This window comes from Leptodactylus fuscus, chromosome 1 (assembly GCF_031893055.1).
Source record: "Leptodactylus fuscus isolate aLepFus1 chromosome 1, aLepFus1.hap2, whole genome shotgun sequence".
NCBI classification, from domain to species: Eukaryota; Metazoa; Chordata; class Amphibia; order Anura; family Leptodactylidae; genus Leptodactylus; species Leptodactylus fuscus.
Genome location: NC_134265.1, coordinates 283421406 through 283432731, shown reverse-complemented (window position 1 = coordinate 283432731; position 11326 = coordinate 283421406).

Below are 11326 nucleotides of genomic sequence, written 5' to 3'. Positions count from 1 at the left end.
CCAAACTGGGCTGGTTAGAGGCTCCCTCCACCATTAATTAGTCCAAACTGGGCTGGTTAGAGGCTCCCTCCACCATGAATTGGTCCAAACTGGGCTGGTTAGAGGCTCCCTCCACCATGAATTTGCCCAAACTGGGCTGTTTAGAGGCTCCCTCCACCATTAATTGGTCCAAACTGGGCTGGTTAGAGGCTCCCTCCACCATGAATTTGCCCAAACTGGGCTGTTTAGAGGCTCCCTCCACCATGAATTGGTCCAAACTGGGTTTTTTAGAGGCTCCCTCCACCATGAATTGGTCCAAACTGGGCTGGTTAGAGGCTCCCTCCACCATGAATTTCCCAAAACTTGGCTGTTTAGAGGCTCCCTCCACCATGAATTGGTCCAAACTGGGCTGGTTAGAGGCTCCCTCCACCATGAATTTCCCAAAACTTGGCTGTTTAGAGGCTCCCTCCACCATGAATTGGTCCAAACTGGGCTGGTTAGAGGCTCCCTCCACCATTAATTGGTCCAAACTGGGCTGGTTAGAGGCTCCCTCCACCATGAATTGGTCCAAACTGGGTTTTTTAGAGGCTCCCTCCACCATGAATTTGCCCAAACTGGGCTGTTTAGAGGCTCCCTCCACCATGAATTGGTCCAAACTGGGCTGGTTAGAGGCTCCCTCCACCATCAATTGGTCCAAACTGGGCTGGTTAGAGGCTCCCTCCACCATTAATTGGTCCAAACTGGGCTGGTTAGAGGCTCCCTCCACCATGAATTTGCCCAAACTGGGCTGGTTAGAGGCTCCCTCCACCATGAATTGGTCCAAACTGGGGTTTTTAGAGGCTCCCTCCACCATGAATTTGCCCAAACTGGGCTGGTTAGAGGCTCCCTCCACCATGAATTGGTCCAAACTGGGGTTTTTAGAGGCTCCCTCCACCATGAATTTGCCCAAACTGGGGTGTTTAGAGGCTCCCTCCACCATGAATTTGCCCAAACTCTGCTGGTTAGAGGCTCAATCCACCCTGATTTTCAAAACAAATGTTGGTGCCAACCTCAACTTACTACAAGGGCCAAATTCACTGCTGGTGACAAGCTCTCCTCACTGCAAGTGCCAAATACACATGTTTCAAGGTGTTTTCCTACTGTCAGAGAGGTGGTATTGAGTGTGTAAAGTGTGTAGTTGTTAGGCTGTGATGTTGGGGTAATAGAGGGTCTTTGGTGTGTTAGATGCCCCCAGACATGCTTCCCCTGCTGTCCCAGTGTCATTCCAGAGGTGTTGGCATCATTTCCTGGGGTGTCATAGTGGACTTGGTGACCCTCCAGACACGGATTTGGGTTTCCCCCTTAACGAGTATCTGTTCCCCATAGACTATAATGGGGTTCGAAACCCGTTCGAACACACGAACATTGAGCGGCTGTTCGAATCGAATTTCGAACCTCGAACATTTTAGTGTTCGCTCATCTCTATTAATATACAAATAGATATCAGATTATCCGGTGATGACATTTATTTTTGTCTGGCTCCAATGAATCATCTCTCAGATGAGAACTAAATGACCTGCTCATGGACAGAGACAGAGGTGAAAGCAACATCGTGTTTCTCTTAGACCTCTCAGCAGCATTTGACATAGTTTACCATGACATCCTTATACATAGATTTAAGGAGGTTTGTGGAATTGATGGAAAATTTTTGATTGGTTTAGTTCCTTCTTGGCTCAGAGAACATAGAATATTAGTTGGCTCATCATTATCATCAATAGTCCTTCAAAATATGAAGTGTCACAACCTGTTCTATTGCCAATGCAGTTTACAGTTAGTTTCTATTAGGTAGCAGATGAGGTCCAACTATACATGTCCTTCAAATCAGGCCCAGTTCACATCTACATTCAGGACATTCTGTTTCCTTTTCCCATGAAAAATGTGGAGAGAAAAGTCATTCAAGCAGCACTTTTTTCTCTCCGCATTTTTCGTGCGGAATCCAAACGGACTCCATTCTAGTCCATGGAGTCCGCAGGTTTCCTTAGGTAACCGCTTTATTATGTGGATTAGGTTTCCATTTGGGGGGGTCCCCAAGCAGACTCTCTGAACGGAAACCCATGCGCAGATGTGAACCGGACTTCAAGAGTCAATGACCCATCTCCAGTAATAAATTCATGTCTCAGTTGCTTGGTGGTTAGCACCAGCGCCTGGTGTTAGGGGGGTAAACTGTGCAAATGCCCAGGGCCCCTGACTCCTAAGGGGCCCTGGGATCCGCAGCACCAGACGTTTGGTCTGGTGACCACAACAGGGCACCCCTAACAAGTGTATCGGTGTGCTATGCATGCCGATACTATAAACATCTATGCCAGCACAGGGAGCTATAAAGTCCCTGCGCTGACATCGATGACTATGGAGCAGACGGGATGGGGCGCGATGATGTCATTACATTGCGCCCCCTGTGCGGACCTGCTTTGGAGCCAGTAGCAGGGAGAGTGCTCAGCCTCAGGATTCAGAGGGGGAGTGTGGATAGGTGAGTAAAAGGTTTTATTATTTTATAAGCGTTAAAAGGGCACTATAGCTAAAAAAGTGGGGCACATATTTATTAATAGTTCTTATTAATAATAGTCTCTCCTTATAAATAGCTCCATATATAATATATACAGTATATATATATATATATATATATATATATATCTGTATATGTATTTATAAGGAGAGACTATTATTTATTGGTAATTGGCTGGGGGATCTATTAAATAAGAAGAGATTTAGAAAAAGGAACTAGTGGGGGAACTATTATTAATGGGGGGTAATAGTTCCCCTAGCTTTTTTAATAATAGATCCTCCTTAGGGAGTGTTCACACTACCGCTGCTGTCCGCCGTGTTTCCGTCCCAAACCCCAGGGTTAACAGACAGGGCACGTGCTTGCCAGCGGTCAGTTTTAAAACCCATTTATTTATCCTGCATGTACGACTTTGTGTCCGTGCAAAAAAAAATGGTTTCCAGGCGGAGAGACTGCATACAGACACCGACGGTTAGCTTTAAAAACCCATTCAAATCAATAGGTTTTAAAGTTGACCACTGGCAAGCCATCCCCTGTCCAGTTTCCCCGAGGTTTAGGATGGAAACCCCGGGGCAGACAGCGGCGTTAGTGTGAACACCCCCTTAAAAATAGCCCCCTAATAATATTTACCCTGAACTTATGAAATCTAATTCCTGTTAATAAAGGGGCTATTTATAAGGAGTATCTATTATTAATAAGGGGGCTATATATATAAAAGGAAGGACTATTATTAAGAAGGGTTATTATTAGAGATGAGCGAGTACTGTTCGGATCAGCCGATCCGAACAGCACACTCGCATAGAAATGAATGGACGTAGCTGGCACGCGGGGGGTTAAGTGGCCGGCCGCCGTCAAAGCGGAAGTACCAGGTGCATCCATTCATTTCTATGGAGCGTGCTGTTCGGATCGGCTGATCCGAACAGTACTCGCTCATCTCTAGTTATTATACAGTGCCTTGCGAAAGTATTCGGCCCCCTTGAACTTTTCAACCTTTTGCCATATTTCAGGCTTCAAACATAAAGATATCACATTTTATTTTTTTGGGGGAAGAATCAACAAGTTGGACACAATTGTGAAGTGGAACGAAATTTATTAGATATTTTAAACTTTTTTAACAAATAAAAAACTGAAAAATGGGGCATGCAAAATTATTTGGCCCTTTTACTTTCAGTGCAGCAAACTCACTCCGTTCAGTTCAGATCTCTGAATGATCCAATGTTGCCCTAAATGACTGATAATGATAAATAGAATCCACCTGTGTGTAATAAAGTCTCCGTATAAATGCACCTGCTCTGTGATAGGCTCAGGGGTCTGTTTAAAGCACAGAGAGCATCATGAAGACCAAGGAACACACCAGGCAGGTCCGAGATACTGTTGTGGCGAAGTCTTTTTTTAAACTGCAATTTTTATTGAAAATGTTTTTAATAACATAACGTAAAACAAAGAAATGGAGAACACAGGATAAGGGATGGAAGGGGAATCCCTTGAATCCTGCATAAAAATCCACAAATCACCAAATGGGGGAGACAAACAAACAGAAACGAGGGGGGGGGGGACTAGAGTCAGAGACCATTCAAAGTGCAATATGTGTCCCGGGGAGACCAGATGGTGTGAAAGGCAACCAGCGCATTATTGAGGGTAGCAGTTAGAAACTCGAGGCACCACACATCCTTAACTGTAGCCAGAAATTCCATGTTGCATGGGGGGTTCACACTCCACCAGTGCTTTGTGATGAGTGTCTTGGCAGCTGAGCAAAGATACAGAAACAGTCTGGAGGTTTTGCTACCCAGGTTCCTGGGAGGGAGGTTCAGAAGGTAAACAAGAGGATTTAAAGGGACCCCCTGTAGAAAGAGGGCATCTCTTAGGGCACTGACCTCCCTCCAGAAGCCCAGGATAAAAGGACAAGACCAAAAAATATGAAAAGGGTGCCAATGGAGGAATTACAGCGCCAACACCCCGAGGGGACCGCCAAATTCAAAGCATGTAGAAGAGCTGGGGTGTGAGTTTATATTGTGTCTCCCTAAAGGAGATGCATGGAAAAGACTTCTGAGCACGGGATCACACAATCTGCCACTGTTCGGGAGATATATCAACGCCTAACGCTTCCTCTCACCTGGACATATAACGGTGTCTCACCAGGTGGCTAACCGACTGAGCAGCTAGAAGCTGGTATACCGACAAGATGAAGGCCCTCGTGGAGATACCAGCACGACAGATCTTTTCAAAGGCTGTGGGAAAGAAAACTTAAGTTGAGCCAAATATGGAGCGAACTAGGTGAACCACCTGAGAGTAGTGAAGCCATTCAGACTTGGGGAGGCCCAAGTTGGCTACAAGGTAATCAAAGGGCCTGCGCTCCAACGACACAGGGTCGACCATGTCAGCAATAAGATAGAGGCCCATGGAAGACCACACCTTGACCATAGCAGAGGACAGGCTATAAGGGAGAAGGGGGTTGTAGAGAACGGACACCATGGAGGAGTGTGGGGATATCAAAGAGAAGCGAGAGGCGCAGGACGACCAGATAGATCGGGTGAAGCGGATTGGGCTGAGTAAGTAAGAGGAAAGGGGAGCAGGGGGGGAACCAAACCACAAAAAGGCGTTGGGGTGCATGGGGGCCAGACAGAGTTTCTCAATCTCTGCTCATTTAGTATAGGCAGGGTGGAAGCCCAGAAAGGGATGCAGCGTAAATGAGACACCCTATAATAGTGTAAAAGATGTGGAATGGCCAAACCCCCACACTCCTTCCCCGCCAGCATGACCGAGCGAGGGATTCGGTGTCTTTTAGCCTGCCTGATAAAGCTGAAAATAGCCTTTTGGAGATAGCCGAGCTCAGCTCGTGGAACTGCCACAGAGAGCGTTTCAAAGTAGTACAAGAGCTTCGGGAGAATGGTCATTTTAACAGCAGCTATTCTCCCTGAGAGAGATAGGGAGGGGGTGGCGAAGTTTAAAGCCGGATTTGGATACAACAAGATTTCCCAAGCTTTAAAAATCCCAAGGAGCACTGTGCAAGCAATCATATTGAAATGGAAGGAGTATCAGACCACTGCAAATCTACCAAGATCAGGCTGTCCCTCTAAACTTTCATCTCAAACAAGGAAAAGACTGATCAGAGGTGCAGCCAAGACTGTTAAGGGGGTATTATTTATAAGAAGGAACTTTTATTAGTAAGGGGGATTGATTTATAAGGAGGCAATATAATAACTCAAGGCGATGCAAAGGTGCTCATCTGTATTGCGTATAGACAAAAAGAAGGTTGTTATTACTGAGGGAAGAAAAGGGTATTATTCATATTATTATTATTTTAACGGAGCACACGGGGTCCATGTGCTTGCCGCGCAATGCCCGCACAAATCATTAGTGCGGGCAGTGCGTGGCAAGCACATGGACCCCATTATAGTCTATGGGGGTCCGTGTGCTTTTACAGCACAGCGCTTGCAATTGCGTTTGTATTCTGTTTGGGGGGTCTCCATACGGACTCTCCATGGATGGAATATAAAAAAGCAGATGTGAACGAACCCTTAGGCCTTACAAGCTGTGTCCTCTCTCCTTCTGCACCAGTTGGTCAATAAGTTAAGCCCCATGCACGCAACCGAGTATACTTCTAATGTGGGGCTTAGTTTGCAGCTAAATGCACTTGGGTGACACTTGGAGTAACATGTAAGTGTCATCCAAGTCCATTCCGTGATGCACTCACCTCTATGGGGCGTTTGATCCATCAATTCCTATATCATAGATTGGCGTTTATTCCAGATAGTTTATCAGCTTGTGTATAAGGACCTTAACCCCTTCCTGTTGCAGCCATTTTTCACTCTTGGATTTTCAATGTCATAACTTTTTAATTTGGAGTGGAATAAGATAAAAACTGCAATTGTGTCATTTTCTTATGGGTTTAATTTTTATGGCATTCACTGTGCTTTATATTCTTATACTGACACAATCACAGTGATAACAAATTTATGTAGTTTTTGTTGTGCTTTAAAAGGAGTCTATCAGCAGGAAAACTGGTAGAAAACTAGTGACAGTACCTCGTAGGGCGGCTTCTACTCTTTCCAAAGATGCCTTTCTTATTCTGAATTGCAGCTCTATTTTCATGAAATGCAACATTTTATTCTTATGAGATTTAGCTGAAAAGGGATTTAGGGGTTGTGTCTTCTTTTGCTAGGGCTTCACTGTCTGTGCAAGACAATAACCCCTAATAACTGCTGCCCAGCTCCTCCCTCCATTGCTTAAGTGACATTTGACTGCAGTTAGTGATACTTGTCTGGAGAAGAGATCAAAGTACAGGCAAAAGAAGAAGCACCCTTAAATCCCTGTTCAGCTAATTTGCATAGGACTAAAACACTGCGTGTCATAAAAATTGGGTTGCAATGCAGAATAAGAAAGATGTCTTCGGAAGGTGTAGCCGCAGCCCTATAAGGTACTGTTATTAGTTTGATACCCATTTCCCAGCTGATAAACTACCTTTAATACTTCTACAATACCCTCCTTCCATCAGACCTCCCAGAAGATGTAATACGAACAATACAATTTTGATGAACTATGGTTTTCCGAACCCCTCCCCCCCAAAAACAAACAAACAAACAAACATTCATTACAATGCACTTCAGTAGACTATCCCAATCCATTTAATTGGTAACTTTATAACATATAACAACATAAATCACACATCATATTGGTGCTGTTCCACAATTGCCCAAGCTAACAGGAATCTCAGACTACATCCATGTTGCTGTCAATGGCATACGCATCAGGCTAATGAAGCGATTTCTATGGCAAATGCCCTGCAGAGTATTGTAGCACCACATCAATCCCTCTACCATCACATTCATCCTAATAGCATGGCTTTACAATAAACAATAAGTGTGTGAAATAGCAGTCACTTCATACTATACACTAGGGGAACCGATCTGCTGGAGGCCAGACTATAACAAATGCAATTGAATCAATGATCTGGCTTATCATTTCAGCAACATTGTTCTGACATGTAACCTCCCAGATGTATGCTGATCTGGTTTCCCCGACTTAATTCCCTCAGTGAGCTACATATATTAAAAACCCTCCATTTAAATGTCCTCCCAGCTGTCATGTAAAATCAACATTAGCATTAGTAAAGCATTGTCTAGTACAATCTCATGTCTGAATGCCTATTAATGGATAGTTTATGCATTCATCCTGGCATCTGATATTATATTTAGGCATTTTAAGTACATTGTTCATTCTATCAGTGTTTCTGGTACTTTTATTTCATTTGTGTTAGAAACTGTATATAAAACACAAATACACTATTTACATACTGCGCGTCACATCACCATGCACTGTTAGGAAACATGGGCATTCATTGAATGGATATGGATATTTTGTGTTTATGGTAATTTAAATGTTTATGTGAACAAAATACTATAAAATTAGTGAGTGGAACTACCATGAAAGGCAGTAGATATCACTAAAACACTAGAAATCAAAGCAGATCTGTCAGCACAATATGCTGCCCTGTTTAAGGGCAACATGTTATAATGACAGGTCTACTAAGTTATTATAGCAAACAGCACAAAGAAATATGCCATCTGGCTAATAGCAGCTAAAACAGACTACAGCAAGCTCATAGTAAAAAGCCTGCTGTATTTTATGAGAAGAGTGCTTCCCCCTACCTCTCTGTGCCTCCCCACACCCGCCTCACAAATGATGAAGGGCTACTGTGTATCTGAATGTATATTGTAGTAATACTTCCATTATAATATGCTGCCCTAAAGAGGTATTCCCAGCTTGAATTTGATGTCATATTGCTATATATCACTTGTACTTTGATGTTATCTCAGCACTGTTATACAGTGATACTGTTAATATTTTAGTGTACAGTCATGGCCAAAAGTATTGAGAATGACACAAATATTATATTTTCACATGATCTGCTGCCCTCTGGTTTTTATGTGTGTTTGTCAGATGTTTTTATCACATACAGAAATAGAATTACAATCATATTATGAGTAACAAAAGCTTATATTGACAGTTAGAATGAGTTAATGCAGCAAGTCAATATTTGCAGTGTTGACCCTTCTTCTTCAGGACCTCTGCAATTCTCCCTGGCATGCTCTCAATCAACTTTTGGACCAAATCCTGACTGATAGTCCATTCTTGCACAATCAATGCTTGCATTTTGTTAGAATTTGTAGGTTTTTGTTTGTCCACCCGTCTCTTGATGATTGACCACAAGTTCTCAATGGGATTAAGATCTGGGGAGTTTCCAGGCCATGGACCCAAAATCTCTATGTTTTGTTCCCTGAGCCATTTAGTTATCACCTTTGCTTTATGGCAAGGTGCTCCATCATGCTGGAAAAGGCATTGTTGATTGCCAAACTGCTCTTGGACGGTTGGGAGAAGTTGATCTTGGAGGACATTCTGGTACCATTCTTTATTCATGGCTGTGTTTTTAGGCAAGACCGTGAGAGAGCCGATTCCCTTGGCTGAGAAGCAACCCCACACATGAATGGTTTCAGGATGCTTTACAGTTGGCATGAGACAAGACTGGTGGTAGCGCTCACCACGAATAAGCTGTTTTCCAGATGTCCCAAACAATCGAAAAGGGGATTCATCAGAGAAAATGACTTTACCCCAGTCCTCAGCAGTCCACTCCCTGTACCTTTTGCAGAATATCAGTCTGTCCCTGATGTTTGTTCTGGCGAGAAGTGGCTTCTTTGCTGCCCTCCTTGAGACCAGGCCTTGCTCCAAGAGTCTCCGCCTCACAGTGCGTGCAGATGCACTCACACCTGCCTGCTGCCATTCCTGAGCAAGCTCTGCACTGCTGGTAGCCCGATCCCACAGCTGAAACACTTTTAAGAGATAGTCCTGGCGCTTGCTAGTCTTTCTTGGGTGCCCTGGAGCCTTTTTGCCAACAGTGGAACCCCTCTCCTTGAAGTTCTTGATGATGCGATAGATTGTTGACTGAGGTGCAATCTTTCTAGCTGCGATACTCTTCCCTGTTAGGCCATTTTTGTGCAGTGCAATGATGACTCCACGTGTTTCTTTAGAGATAACCATGGTTAACAGAAGAGAAACAATGATGCCAAGCACCAGCCTCCTTTTAAAGTGTCCAGTGGTGTCACTTTTACTTAATCATGACAGATTGATCTCCAGCCCTGTCCTCATCAACATCCACACCTGTGTTAATGGAGCAATCACTGAAACGATGTTAGCTGGTCCTTTTAAGGCAGGGCTGCAATGATGTTGAAATGTGTTTTGGGGGATAAAGTTCATTTTCTAGGCAAATATTGACTTTGCAAGTACTTGCTATTAAGCTGATCACTCTTTATAACATTCTGGAGTATATGCAAATTGCCATTAGAAAAACTGAAGCAGTAGACTTTGTATAAATTAATATTTGTATCATTCTCAAAACTTTTGGCCATGACTGTATTTAGTATTATTAGGGTTCAATAGGATCTGTTAGGCCCAGTTCGCATCTGCTTTCGGGTTTCCATTTGGGGAGTTTGCTTGGAAACCGCCCGAATGGAAACACATCGACATAAAAAGCGGTTGCCTTAGGAAAACGGCAGACCCTTAACACTATAATGGGGTTCGTATGGTTTCTGCTCGGTTTCCACACGAAAAATGCAGAGAGAAAAGTGCTGCTTGCAGGGCTTTTCTCTCCACATATTTCATGCAGACAGATGAATAGAATGGCCTGGATGCAGATGTGAACCGGGCCTTATTTGGACATTGAATCATCATATGCAAAGTATTGATATTTATACACTTTATGGTAGATTTTGAATCATTGTTGTCACTTTACTATTATTGGTGATGTTTTAACATATTGTAATAATATCATTTTCCTCTTTCACTGAAATCTTTATTCTCCCTTTCATTAATTTTAATAAAGGGAGAGGCCCACACAGTGATTAGCCCACAGGCTTAAACAGCCCTGGACTCTTGAGTTTGTATTTCTGACCCTGAGAATTATAACAAATAACCCAGTTGTATGCTCCAAATATTACATAAAGATGGAAACACACAGGGGTATATTATAGCAATTACCAAGGAGGGCAGTAGTGGTAGGCAGAGATATCAGTATATTACATATGTGACTCTGTTGCCTTTTTGAGTACTGTATAAATATTCTGCAATTATTCTGAACAAGATTCCGCTTCCTTCTCACCCGGTTTTATAAGACTGAACTGAAAGTTGCCTTTGCTATACAATGTGTGAAATTTTGCCATGGGTAAAACATCTGTGACTCTGTGAAATCTCAAGCTGTATTATTCAGTTCAGGGTCACTGTATATAATAACAATGCGAGAGCACAGACAGTGCATTTCAGCAAATGTCTTTTTTTTTTTTTTTTTAACACACACAAGATTAAACTAAGTATATAGTTTATTAGGTTTATGGTGAACTAGCCTTTACCCGCGACTTTGTCTGTTGCCTGCTGCTGAACTTGTTCCTCGCACCGTGCCTGTGATTGTTCTGGCATCTCAGTAGCCCGCTGGGATGCCATATAATGAGCATGTTGTTGGCGTTGGTGATCCGCCTGCTCCGGCATTTTGGCAACTATCAAGCTGGCCTGCTGCTGAACTCGTTCCTCGTGCTGTGCCCGCGATTGTTGTGGCATCTCAGCAACTCGCTGGGACGCCATATAATGAGCGTGTTGTTGGCGTTGATGATCCGCATGCTCTGGCGTTTCAGCAGCTCTCCAGTTGGCCTGGCACTCAGCGCCGCACCTCCCATGAGGCGACCTGAAGCGACCGCTTCAGGCGGCGCTATGCCAGGGCCACGGGGAGGGCGGCATTTTTGCTGACCTAAGCTGTCCTGGACT